The sequence below is a fragment of the Octodon degus genome, unplaced genomic scaffold (genome assembly GCF_000260255.1).
Source record: "Octodon degus isolate 3935 unplaced genomic scaffold, OctDeg1.0 scaffold00022, whole genome shotgun sequence".
NCBI lineage: Eukaryota > Metazoa > Chordata > Mammalia > Rodentia > Octodontidae > Octodon > Octodon degus.
In genome coordinates, this window is record NW_004524598.1 from 23517751 (window position 1) to 23530724 (window position 12974).

The following is a 12974-nucleotide window of genomic DNA, read 5'->3' on the forward strand; positions in this document are numbered from 1 at the left end:
TGAATGTCCATTTTGTATCTGTGTATTCAAAGTGGTTGGGATAGATATATAGTTACATTCTCTTAATGAATAGAATGATTTGTTCTACTGGTGTTTGTAAATAGGATCAGAAGTCCACTTCTTGTACAGCAATTAACCATTAAGAAGAATATATGCAGTGTGTCATTTGTTGAAACTGTACTTCTGATTTGATTTGAAACTGTCTCATTGCTATCTGTTTATCAATAAAATTTTGAAAAAAATAAAAAATAAAATTCCCTTTCTGCTGGAGTCACTGCATATGACATATGCCTCTATAAGTCATGTATTGCACAGCCAGTCACCCATGAGAGTTGAAATACTTGTCAACTAACATGCATATTGTGTGCATGCTGTGACAGCCCACCGGTACTGAGAGACGTGGCGTAGCACCATCGGAGGACCCAGAGGTGGGCCCTGCTCCCACCAAACCTGTCCATGAGAGAGAGGGCATCTCACATTGCTACAGTACCAGCCTGTGCCATCTCACTGCCGGTCTGCCAAGGCAGATCCACGAGGACAGCAGGGAAGTGAGAGGGACTGGCTGGCGTGGGCCACCATCAGCTTTAATCCTGAGGATGGAGTCAGAGATGATGCTGCTTCCCCTCGGGCACTGGGCTCACTGCTGTACCTGCCCTTCCTCCCTACAGCCCCACAGAGGAAAGGCCACTGCTGGCCAAGGACACAGAAGCCACTGCTCAGTGGCAGCAGTGTCTAGAGGCCAACAGTGGCCACGAGTTGATGCACACTCCATGGTCCTGTGCCTTTGCCCCACATGACACACAGACCCCTTTCCTGTGTTTTGTCACTTGTCACACCATTGTCTTATGTGCAGGCATGTATGCCAAGCACATAAGGTCTTGTTGAGATGGTACAACCACTTTGGAAACCTATTTGTAAGTTTCCAGGCCAGTTTAACATACAGGCCTTATGACCAGCGGTCCTACTGCTCAGGATTTCGTAAGAGAAATGACACCTGTGTCCATACAAAGATATGAAAAATAAGCCACAAGGATTTTATTGATATAAGTTAAATCCACAACCACTTCACACCCTACACAAAAATTATGGGGAGCCGTGAGATAGCTCAATGACCTAAAGCACCTGCTTAGGCAAGCTTAGGTGAGCGCAGGGACCACAGTTTGATCCCAGCACCACATGCTGCACCAGCCCCACCCCAGGGCAGTCTAAATCGGCCACAGAGTCTGGCCGTAGTGATTCATGCCTGAAATCTCAGTGCTGGGAGGCTAAAAGCAGGAGAATCACTATGGTGATCGGAGCTGCTTAGTGAGACCCTGTACAACCAAATATATTTTTAAAAAATTATATGACCATAACAACTACAACTAAATAAAGTAAGGAATATAGTGCAAGCACGCACACCACGCCCATGAATCCCAGGCTGCTGTCAGGGAAGACACCTCTTCCTGACCCACTGACATCCCCCATGCAGCAACAGGGCAGGACCCAGAGCCTGGAGCAGAGTGGTGCTCCCCTGAGGCAGGGTCCAGAGGAGATGGCTTCTTCTGCCTGCATGCTGTTGTTTGGAGTAGCAGTCAGTCCACAGAGATGGCCCTCTGGAAAGGCTATGAGGAGAGAGAGTTAGACATCCCAAGTGAATTTGGACCTATGGAAGAGCTGAAACTAGGAAACTGGGTGGAATTTTCAACAGAAACTGAGCAGTCTGAATAGCCAAAGAAGTGAACAGAGGCACAAAGAGAACTATGCCTCATAGAAACCAGAAGAGGGACCTCTATCGAGTGCTGGCTCCCGCCACAGGGCAGTAGAGAGGACACCACCAGAGACTGAGGAGGATTTCAGAGACCCCCAACTGCCAAGTGCATGCAGTACAGGCTGACATCTTATGTGTTGCTGTTAGGATCAAAGGAACTGGCTCCTAGTCTCACAGGAGAAGACTGAGAAGGGAGCAGCAAGAGTCAGAACCCAGCAGGGCCCAGGCTGGGTCAGGAGGGCAGGTGGGCAAGCGTGGAGCTGGCAGGCAGAAGGAAAGAAAAGCGCTGTGAATTAGAAAGTGGAATTAGATGGGGAAAAAAAGTGGAATTAGAGGTCTGAAGAGTTTTGTTGCCTTCTATTATATAATTATCCTTTGTTGAAAAGCCCTTCTAGATTAATCATTATGCTTTTATCTAATTCCAAATGGAAATCAATACTGGCTTTATCATATGAAACACCAAGATGTACATGATACCCTGACATCATGAGGAAGGAGCTACAAATGAGGTTTTCATCCCTGAAGTGGAAATGGGATTACAAAAGGCACATCTTCCGACCCAGAAAATTCTTGAGGTATGTGAATTTTCAATCCTACTAACTTTCAGTAGTGGGGTACCAAACCTGCAGTTAGAGCCCCCAGGAAGCCATAGATTGAAACTAGAGAAAGAAAGAAAGCAGCACAAAACCAGGCAATCTCTCCCCCATCAGCCTCCCAAACACCAGAAGACACTGTCCCTGTGGCACCATGCCCACTGCTTAGCGTCAGCAAGGGAAGCCTGCCACTCTGGGCAGACAGAGGCTGAGCACAGTGACTGTAGGGCATTGCAGAACTTGCTGATAGGAGTGGGCTGCATCCTTAGAGACACAGAGGAGTGGAAGAGACTCAGTGAAGCTGGACCAGACCAGGCACCTTCCTATTATTTCTTCAGAGAGGCTGTAACTGTGTGAAATCCTGCTCACAGCCCACTGTCCTGTGCAACCAAAGAAGGCCTCTGCCAACCCTAGGAGCTGTGCCAAGTCCTACTGGTCAGAAAGTGCAGCCCCTGGGATAGGAACCAGGGCTGGATGAAGGTCTGAGGGCAAAAGAACAGAAAGCAGCACTGGGGTCAGAGTGCTTCTGGTAAAGTGTTATGAAAAACAGACCAGACACAGGAAGAAACAGAACTAAGGAGTTTTCGGAAGCAGTTTATTCAACCAGTGGGCCTCACTGGGATCTCTTATGAAGAGTCAGCATCCTCCTTGGTGGGTTTGAGGACTTTTATAGATAAATCTAGCAGGGAAGTATACGGGAAGATTTGATGCACTGTGATTGGAGGGTTGGACAAAATCATGGGTTGCAAAGGGAGTTTAAACATCTTAAGTGATACTGCAAGACCATCATTTAAATGAGCATGGGTTAGACAAAGGAAGACATGTCCAATTATCAGGCTTTTCCAGACATGTCCACTGATCTTAGTGGGGATTCTTGGCAGGCTTTATCTAAAATTTTAACTTCTCTGACAAGGTACTGAGCAGAAGACCCCTAAGAAAGAGAATGTGGGGACAGCCATAGCATTTGCCCTACAGTGGATGGAGCAGGAACAGGAGGTCCTGGGTAGAAGTTGACAAAGAAACAAGTGTTGGGCAACCTACACTCTTCCTCCCAAATTAATGGAGGTGGTCAGGTCCTGAGACAGACAAAGGCTTGGGGCTGCCCATGCCCACAGCATGGCTTGAAGCCAGGAGACAGGTCCAGAGAGATCAGTAGCTTAGAGTGAAGTGCTTCAAGCCTCCCAGATGAAAATAACTTTCAACCCAGACCAATCTGTCTGTGAAACTATTTTTCAAAACTGATGGATAAATAAGACACTCCATGCCCAAGGGCAACGTAAGGATTCATGACCATCAAACCAGCACTCTAAAAAATATCTTAGACAGATAGGTCAAAAAATGTCAAAAAGTCTGTTAGAATGAAATTCATCAAGCAGAGTCACAAGTTACACAAAAGACAGAGATGGAGGGAGGGGAAAAGGGAGGGAGAGGAGAAAGGAACACACAATAGAAAACAATGCAATGAAGGCAAGAATAAGTCGGTATCTTTCAGCAATAACTCAGTGTAAATCACAGAAACTCCCCAAAGAAACAGATTGACAGACAGGATTGAAAGAATCCTAAGGTTTGCTACATGAAAGAAACATAACTAATCCAAAAAGAAATGTATAGACTAAAAATCAAAAGATGTAAAACAATATTCCATGCATCAGGCACCATCAAAAGTAATCTTCACAAACAAAGTGGACTTCAAGCCAAAACTGATCACATCAAGAAAAGAAAATCACTACACTGTGTTGTTTAACTGAAAGAGAAAATAATTACATACACCAAACATTTGTACATACAACTTCATAAAGCTAGACATAAAAGAACAAATAAGCACAGTACAATGATAGTTCAGGATATCAACTAAGCAAATAATATCTAGAAAGAAATATCAGAGTTGAACAATGGCTTTGAATAAATGCACTTAAGTGGTATCAATAAAGTACCACAACTTCCAACAGAATACACATTCTCCTCCGACGCACACAGAACTATGTCAAAAATAGCCCATATAGTTGGCCCTGGAGCATACATCCATAAAGCATGCACAAATAAATATAAAAGAATCAAAATACAGACAATTTTTTTCTTGGACCCAGTTTTTTTCCTCCACTATTGTCTGCTTTTGTGTGATGGTGGTGATGTTTGAAATTTTGGCTATTTTTCTTTTTTCCTTTTTAAATTGCTATTATCTTTACTTGTTTGCTTTTGTCCCTGCTTATTTCTCTTTCCTTTTTTCTCTTCTCACTCTTGCTCTGCTAATTTGTTCCATTGGTATTTTTCCTTTAGTTCACTCTCTATTTTTTCCTTATCTCTCCTCTTTGTTGGCTTTTGCTGTTAACTTTTATCCAACACTGCTAACTTCCTCTTACTTCTTATTAAGATCCTTTATTTCACTTACATCATTATCTTCTCATCTTCTGTTAACTTAAGTCTTCAAATTCTACTTTTCTTCATGCTCCTATTCCTTACAACCTGCATCCTTTCTGGAATAACCATTAACCTTTAAGAATCTATAGATATTCTATAAATTATATCTAACTATGATTGAGTGCTATTCTTCTGTTAGGGGAGGTAAAGATTTTCCATTGAACAGTTTTTTGCTGTAGGTTAATGTCTAATTTGTCTTAGTGATCTGTTACATTCATAGATCTCTTCACTATGGTTAAGAGTGGTACAGGGCTGTTTCTTAAAATCCATCAATAACCTTTCATTATTTAACACTATTATTGTTGCTCATTTTACAACTATAGCCAAGGGAACTTAGTTGTTGCTATCACTTAGTTTTTTCTCTAAGCCTATATTATATTGCTTGGGGTCATAAACAATACTATGACTCATTTTCTTTTCTTTTCTTTTTTTTTTTTTTGGCAGATCTGGGGATTGAACTCAGGCCCTTGTGCTTGCCAGGCAAGTGCTTATTCTACTGAGCCATCTCCCCGATGTTCTTATCCAATGTGCTTAGTCTACTGAGCCACCTTCCAGGCCCCTATGACCCATTCTCAGTAACTAGGTAATGGGCCAAATAACCTGCAAGCTCCCCTCCCAGATAAATGGAGTTAATTGGACCCTGGAACAATGGCAAAGGCCAATAGTTAGATATTCCCAGAGGACAACTCTGAAAAGTAGACATTAACTAAAGAAATCTCAATGCTAGCAACAAAGTTCCAAGTATAATCAATCTATAAGCCTCAGCACAGAAATTAGAACAGGAGAAAACAAGACAACAAAAACTCCCAACACCCCAAAACCAAACCAGGATGCATCAAGGGAAAGGAAATCAGAAGTCACAAAGCTAAAACATCTAAAAAGGTAACTATGGAGGTAACAAAATGGATTAATAAGATGCCTGGTGAAAGGCAGAATAAACTGGAGTCATTAGATAATGATCCTAATGAAATAAACATCCATGAGCTACACAAGATGCTGATTTAGAAGAAATCTAGGAGATTAAAAATTCCATTGAAAGTATCAGCAGTGAAAGCAACCGATGTGAGGACAGTGTCAGGTCTAGAGGACAGGGCTATGAGAGAAACCTTTAAAGCAAGAGAACATTTAGAATAGATCCAAAAGCTGGTAGATGAAACAATGAAGATGATTCAATGATCACAACTGCAGTTAGTGAAAAACCAGAAGACAACACAAAAGGGAGTAAAAAACTGTTCACACAGTAGCAGAAAATATTTCAAACACTGCAAGAGAACTTAACATACACATAAGTGAGGCTTACAGAACAGCAAATAGCCACAATCAGAAATAAACTACTCCAAGACATATCATAGCTAAAATAACAAAAATCTAACAGAAGCACAAAAGCTGTTAGAAAAAAGCAATGGATTACTTATAAAGGAAACTTATCAGACTTACAAGACTTCTCAACACAAACCATAAAGCCAAGAAAAGCTTGAGGTATTTCACTGTCAATCAATCACTTTCAATCCCAACTGATATTTCCTATAAAACTATCCTTCAAAACTAATGGAGAAATAAGATATTTCCATAAAAAAAGAAATCCATGACCACACAGCTAGCACTCCCAAAAACTCTTAGAGATATTTTAGAATGGAACAGTGATGGTAACAATGCCAAAATGCCCAACAGAATGAATGCAACAGGAAGGCAAGCAATTGGGTAGAGGGAAAAAATGAAAATCAGCACAAGGAAAATAATACAATGATAAGAATAAGTTGATACCAATCATAATTACCAAAATGAATGGCCTCAATTCACCAATAAAAAGAAACAGATTAGCAAAGTGGATCAAGAAACAAAATCCAATAGTATGCTGTACACGACAAACACATTTAACCTAAAAAGAAATTCAGACTAAAAATCAAAGTATAGAAAACAATATGCAATGCAGTGGGACACCCCCCCAAAAAAAAGGCAGGAGTAGCTATATCCTATTTTCAAATAAAATTAACTTTAAGCCAAAATTGATCAAAAGAGGACAAAAGGATGTTACACATTAGTTAAGGAAACTATCCAAAAGAAAAGATAACAAAAACATGCATGTACAGCCAACTTCACAAAACAAACACTATTGGATGAATTCTTTTAAAGGAAACATCTTTTGAGGTTTTTGGGTTTTTGTTTGTTTGTTTGTTTGTTTTGGCAGTTCTGTAACTTTATTTCCAAGTTAGTTCTCGTCCACATTCACTGTCTGGAAATTTTTTAATGTAGTAACAGGTACGTAGGTTACCAAGTATACAGCGTGTTTGGTGAACCTTCATCCTCATTCCATTTCCGGGACAACCGTACCAGGATACAATATGGAACATTCCTTATTCCTTTGGCCCAGACAGCTTTGTTGAGCCTGGTGTCAATGCACACGTCTGGAGTCCCCATTTCCTTCACAGTAAACTTCTGGATCTCCTTAAGTGCCGGAAGGGCACACTTCTTGAAGCCCACTCCACAGATGCGCTTGTGAATGTTGATTGTGTACTCTCGGGTCATCGCCTCGTTGATGGTAGTACAGCCCTTCTTCCTCTCGCCACCCTTCTTTGTAGGAGCCATTCTGCCGGGCCCAAGTTGGAAAGCTCTTTTGAGTTTTTGTTTTGGTTTGTTTCTTTTAACATATTTATTTACTTATTGGATATAGGGTCTCACTGTACAATTCAGACTTGTGGTCATCCTGTCTCAGCCTCCGCAGTGCTAGAATTACAGGCATGTGCTACCATGCCCATTTTGGTGGTTGGCTTTGATGAGGGGGAAATGATCTCGGTGGATGACCTCCAAATGATATAGGGGAATAAAGGAAACTCCTGATCTGACAGGTACCTGGAATAAGTTCATGTTCTCTAAAACTGAAGAATGAATTTTAGGAACAAATGGAAGTCGTGAGCAGAATATATTTATTGGGGGAAAGAAAGCTTCTGTCCAAGAGAGGGATAGGAGCGGTGGGCCCCAAGCAGTTGGTCCCCAGGAAGCTGTCTCTTCCAGGGACTTTTATAGTGTAAAACCATGTGGGTCTAAGGTAGAGAACCTGGGAACTTACTTAGGTGGGCATGAAGTGGGTATGGTCAACCAATGAGATTCCAAGCATCATTGCCCAGGTAGAATTGATTAAGTCCAGGACCAAATGGGGCAATGAGTCACATAGCAAGCAGGCATGAATATAGAGCAGGACTTTGTCTAGTAGCTACCGGTAGCAGTTGGATTAGTAATGCTTCTGGCTTCCTCAAGGTGATAATCAATCCCAGATGCTTATCTTTGGGGAGGTGAGCATTTGTTCGATCTTTGGTCTTTAGGTCTGGTCCTCAGCGGGAGCATCCATCCTTCCCACAGTTGTAAGGTATTTTGTCTTCTTTGTTATCTCCTTCAAGGTCCTGGCCCTGTCTGTCTGACTGCCTATAATATTTCTATCTAACTTGGCTGCTTGCAACAGGATGATCTTCTACTTACAAGATCCAAAACTCCACCAAAAGACTTCTATAATTAATAACCAAACTCAACAAAGTAGCAGGATACAAAATCGACACAAAACAAAAAATAAATAGCATTCCTATATAGTAATAATAAACTCCCTGAGAAAAAAATGGGAAAATCCCATTCCAAAAAATTAAATACCTAATAACATAATTAAGGAAGTTAAAAGTTTCTACAACAAAAAACAAACTGTTCTTAAAAAGGAGCTTATAGAGGACATCAGAAAGTGGAAAGATAAGATATTCCATACCCTTAGATAAGCAGAACCAATACTGTCAAGATGGCCACAAGTCAGAACTATATATACATATATATATATATATATATATTATAAATTCCAACAAAATACCAACAGCATTCTTCACAGATCCACAGAAAAGACTCCTAAAATTCAGATGGAATCAGAGAAAATTTGTCCCTAATCAATCAACTATCATATAATGGTCATTTGTTTTGCTGTTTAAAATTCTTTCCAGAAATGACATCATACATGAATGCACACATTTCTACAAATTACTGAATTGTTAATTCACAACAAATACATTTTAAAAGTATTGCTTATTTCCAACAGGAAACAGAGACGTCACAAGAAAACCCCAGCCTCTGGGGTCCAGTCCCTGAGCTCCCATTTTGCATCTTTGGAAAGAGCAGCTGTCTGCAGTGCACTGGCCTCCCCTGACAAAGTGCGACCACGTTGCCCAGCCATCAGAGGAGTACGCAGCTGCCAGCATGCGCTCTCGGCTTATCCCTGCAGGAGGCATTACTGCACCTGAGGACTACACAAGGAGCCCAAGGCTTCATGCTGCTCTGCTGTGTGCTGGTACAGCGGAACGCTTGACAGCAGAGAATGGAAGTTTTTTCTCAGTTTGGGAAGCTGGCGAGTCACAAGTCCAGGCACCTGGCCACTACCGCCATGCCACATCCTGACCTGGCCGGGCCTGCCCTGCCATGTCCTCACATGGTGTGACAATGAACTGAGTCAATCCGAGACAGAAATGCCCAACTAGATTGGATTAGCACAGTTGTGGGTGTTGTTAGGAAGATTTACTGAAGACAGAAGGCCCACTCTGGGTAGGCCTCTCATCTGAGTAGTATAAAAGGAATAGGAAAAAGGAAGGTGTGGTGGATTACCAACTGGTGGTCAACTTGTTACACCCAGTTGAACTGAACTAACATGGTTCTGGCTGTGGGAGGTCCACCTGAGGGCTGTTACCAGCAGCACAAGGAAAAGAACTGAAGAAGAAAAAGAGAAGCTACTGAAAGCTGTTAAGGAGGCAGTAGGGAGCTGTTGAATCTCTTGGAGGAGCTTGGCATGCTGGCTTTCCAGATAGATTCGGATGTCCTCATTACTGAAGGAACTCAGGACCTTCACTGTCACTGAGGATGGCTACAGTTCACTTTGGGGGAGCTCTGGTCTTCACTTGGAGTATCACTTCCTGGCTCTGGAGGGGAAGATGATGCACAGCTCAATCTCCTGGAGAAGCTCATCATGTTGGCTTTCCTGATAAGAGCTCAGCTGAACTCATCCTCAGAGGAGCTTGGGACCTCACTGTTACTTGGGATGGCTGTGGTACTTTTCAGGGGAGCTCTGGTTCTCACCTTGAGTGTTGCTTCCTAACATCAGTGCAGACCCCTCAGCCTGCTCACACAGATCCTTCATCCCAATGGCACAGACTTTCTAGCTTCCACTGCTGACTTTTGGGCCTTCCCAGTGCAGATCTATGAAGAAGGCCTGCATGAGACATTATCATGGCTCTAGGCCCCCAGTTGGACTTGGGGGTAGGGGCATTCTTATGGGCTCTAGGTCTTCAGTTGGACTCATGCAAGATATTAGGATCCAAGCCCTCAGCTGGATTCCTCGGTCTTTAGTGCGTGGACAGATTTCCTACTCTTTGTATATGATTCTTTTTTTTTAGAAGTCACCTTTCTTTTAATTGAGTTACTGAATTCACAGTTTCTTTTCTTGCCTGCTATGCTGGTAATAATTAGGTCCCAACCTCTGAGAAGATGACATCTGACCAGCCTGAGAGCCAGTATAAATACAAACCCCAAACCAGGGCTCTCACAACAGTATAACAAAAACTGCAAAACAGCCTTTCCTTTCACACGGAAAAGGGCAGGAATTGGAGGGTCCAAATCCTCACTTTCCAGACTAGAAAACCAAGCTCAAAGTTAATGAAAACAAAAGTATAGGAGGAATGAAGTCTGGGACCCCACATGCAAGGGCCTGGCCGTCTTGACTACCTGGCCTCTCCTATGAGGAATGACTCCACAGGCGCGTTTCAGAAGCAAGATGTTGCTGCTTCTATTTAATTTCCCAAAGAGGAATAAAAGCTATGAAAAGGAATATTACAGATCAGAAGAAATCAACTCACTTCTGAGAAACATTCCTGGATAACCATTTTCAATTACCAAGACCATCCAGTACATTATTTCAGGGTGGCAAAACTCAGGACAATCTGAGAGAAATCAAAAGTGGCAGCTACACTGGCTGACAGGTTTATGCAGGACACGGACATACACACACACATACACACACACACACACACACACACACACACACAACCTCTGCTTTCCTTTGCAGTGTATCTGTCAAGGGGCAAGACCCTGATCATCAAAATAAATTATGCATTACAGTGCACAGACCAACACAGCGAAAGACATTTCTTGGAGAACAATGAAATGAAAGGGCATTTTGCAAAAGATCCATGTCACTTTGGAATGGGAGGATAGGAGCCAGCACGGTGGCCTGCATTAAGTGGAGGCTGACCCTTTTGTGGTGGCAGTGGCTCCAGTGGGACCCATTTCCTCTGCACGTTCTGACAGCTTCTCTTCTGCCTCCTCCTCTTTGTCCTCCCAGGGATACAGGTCTGGGTGTTCCTGCATGCATTCCTGCGTGGCCCGAAACGGGTCTACACAGTCTGACCCCTTGACATCCTCTGTGCTATAGTGGAAGCAGGAAAGGGCCAAATGCTCTCCACAGGGGCCGCTGGCCGCCCCTCAGGCAGGGGTAGTTCCAGTTAATTTCTCCACTTGGCAGTATCAACCCACATTCCTCGTGTGGATCATTGGGGTCATCAGCCACCAGCTCTGCACTGCTAGGGGTCTCCTGGTCTTCTTTGGTCAGAAATATTATCTGGTCTTTCCCTTTCTGCTGGCAGTATGACATGGCACCAGCAATGTTACCCCCTCTGTATATGATTCTTTGGGTGACTCATTATAAAACACTCTTATAAAATACATGTCTGTGTTGTATCGTTCTCCTAGTGAAACCCCAAGCCAGGACAGAAGGCTTCATGGTTTCTTTGGAGGAGCTTCAGTCTTCACACCCACCCTAGATGTCAGCTCCAGGCTTCTGGCACCTTCAGCCCGCCGCCAAAGACTGTGGCCTCCTGAGAAGGACTTGCTCAGAACGCCGCCACCTGGACGCTTAGGGCCGGCGGCGCACAGACAGCCCTTCTGCATTCCTCCTCACCTCACCTTGTGCTGGCCTCTGTAAGCCCCTCTAGGAAAGTCTCTCTCCTACGTCCTGGCGGACACACACAGGGAAAGGCAGGGGCCAAGTCGAGGGGCCTGAGTGCACGTTGCAACTCAAAGAAGCCATCACAAATTTCCACAGGAGTTGGAGGAGACAAACCCAAGCGGCCCCACATGAGGAGAAAAGCGGGAGAGTGGAGGTGCAGAGTGGAAACAAAGCCAGGTGCAGCCGAAGGCAGAGGCTGGGGTGGCACACCCTCCAGCCCGTGGGTCTGTACCCCAAAGAGGCTTGTGCCCCAAAATACCAAGAAAAGCCAACCTGCTGACCCAGAGTCCAAACTCCCGGCAACCAGAATTACAAGAAAACAGCCTCTGGGATGTGTATGGGTCAGGGACAAATGTGCATCTGTTAGCATCTGCTCCAAGTCACCCATCACAGGATGTGTGTGCAGGATGGGGGAACAATGGGTGACTTCATCAGAGTAAGGGGTCTACCTTAGCAAAGCAATTATGTGGCATAAGCTTGTCTCTTGTTTTGTTGTTTGGTTGGTTGGTTGGTTTTTTGATGGAACCAGGGATTGAACTCAGGCCCTTGTGCTTGCCAGAGAAGCATTTATTCCACTGAGCCATCTCCCCAGTCCTGATCTTGTCTTATTGATTCACACTTTAATCTCATAACTCAAAGAAGATACACCAGTAGCCCAAGACCTTTCCCAGATTATGTATTCAGTGTCTGGTTTTTTAAGAGCCTACAAATTAGAAATAAAACAGAAAAAATTATGTGATACAGAATTTTGCTTAACTAAGTAATATGAATCTCACAGTATTTGTTGTAATAATAGTGCTGTCTTCCAACCAGTTATTCCTATTGCCAGATATCTGCATGTACAATTGGAACTCCATTAGCAGGGCCTGGCGGTGCACACAGTTCTGCGTTGGGAATGCATGTTCATACTTCTATGTCCGCTGCCTTAAGTGTTGTGTGTCAAGTAGATTTTGGCTTTTTTTTTATTGGGGGGGCCAGCCCACCCTGAGGGCAAGACTGGCATGACATGTGGTGCCAGGGAGCAAACTGTGGTCCTGTGTGCCGGTCTAAGTTTGCCTAAGCAGGCACTTTAGACCGTGGAGCTCTCTCACCAGCCCCAATGATGAGTATATTTTTTAATTTTTTAAAAGAATATAAAATAGTATTAAAAGAAAAAAATTACAAGTGATACAGAATTTCACTTAACAAAGTA

At 43.3% G+C, this 12974-nt stretch overlaps 1 protein-coding gene and 1 pseudogene across 3 annotated transcripts in view; both read right to left on the reverse strand.

Moving 5' to 3' along the window:
* The window catches only part of Wdr27 (WD repeat domain 27), a 289190-nt gene that overhangs the window by 139716 nt on the left and 136500 nt on the right, over positions 1-12974 (reverse strand). The gene's annotated exons all lie outside the window — the stretch shown is intronic.
* Positions 11014-11428, reverse strand: LOC101583738 (annotated as a pseudogene).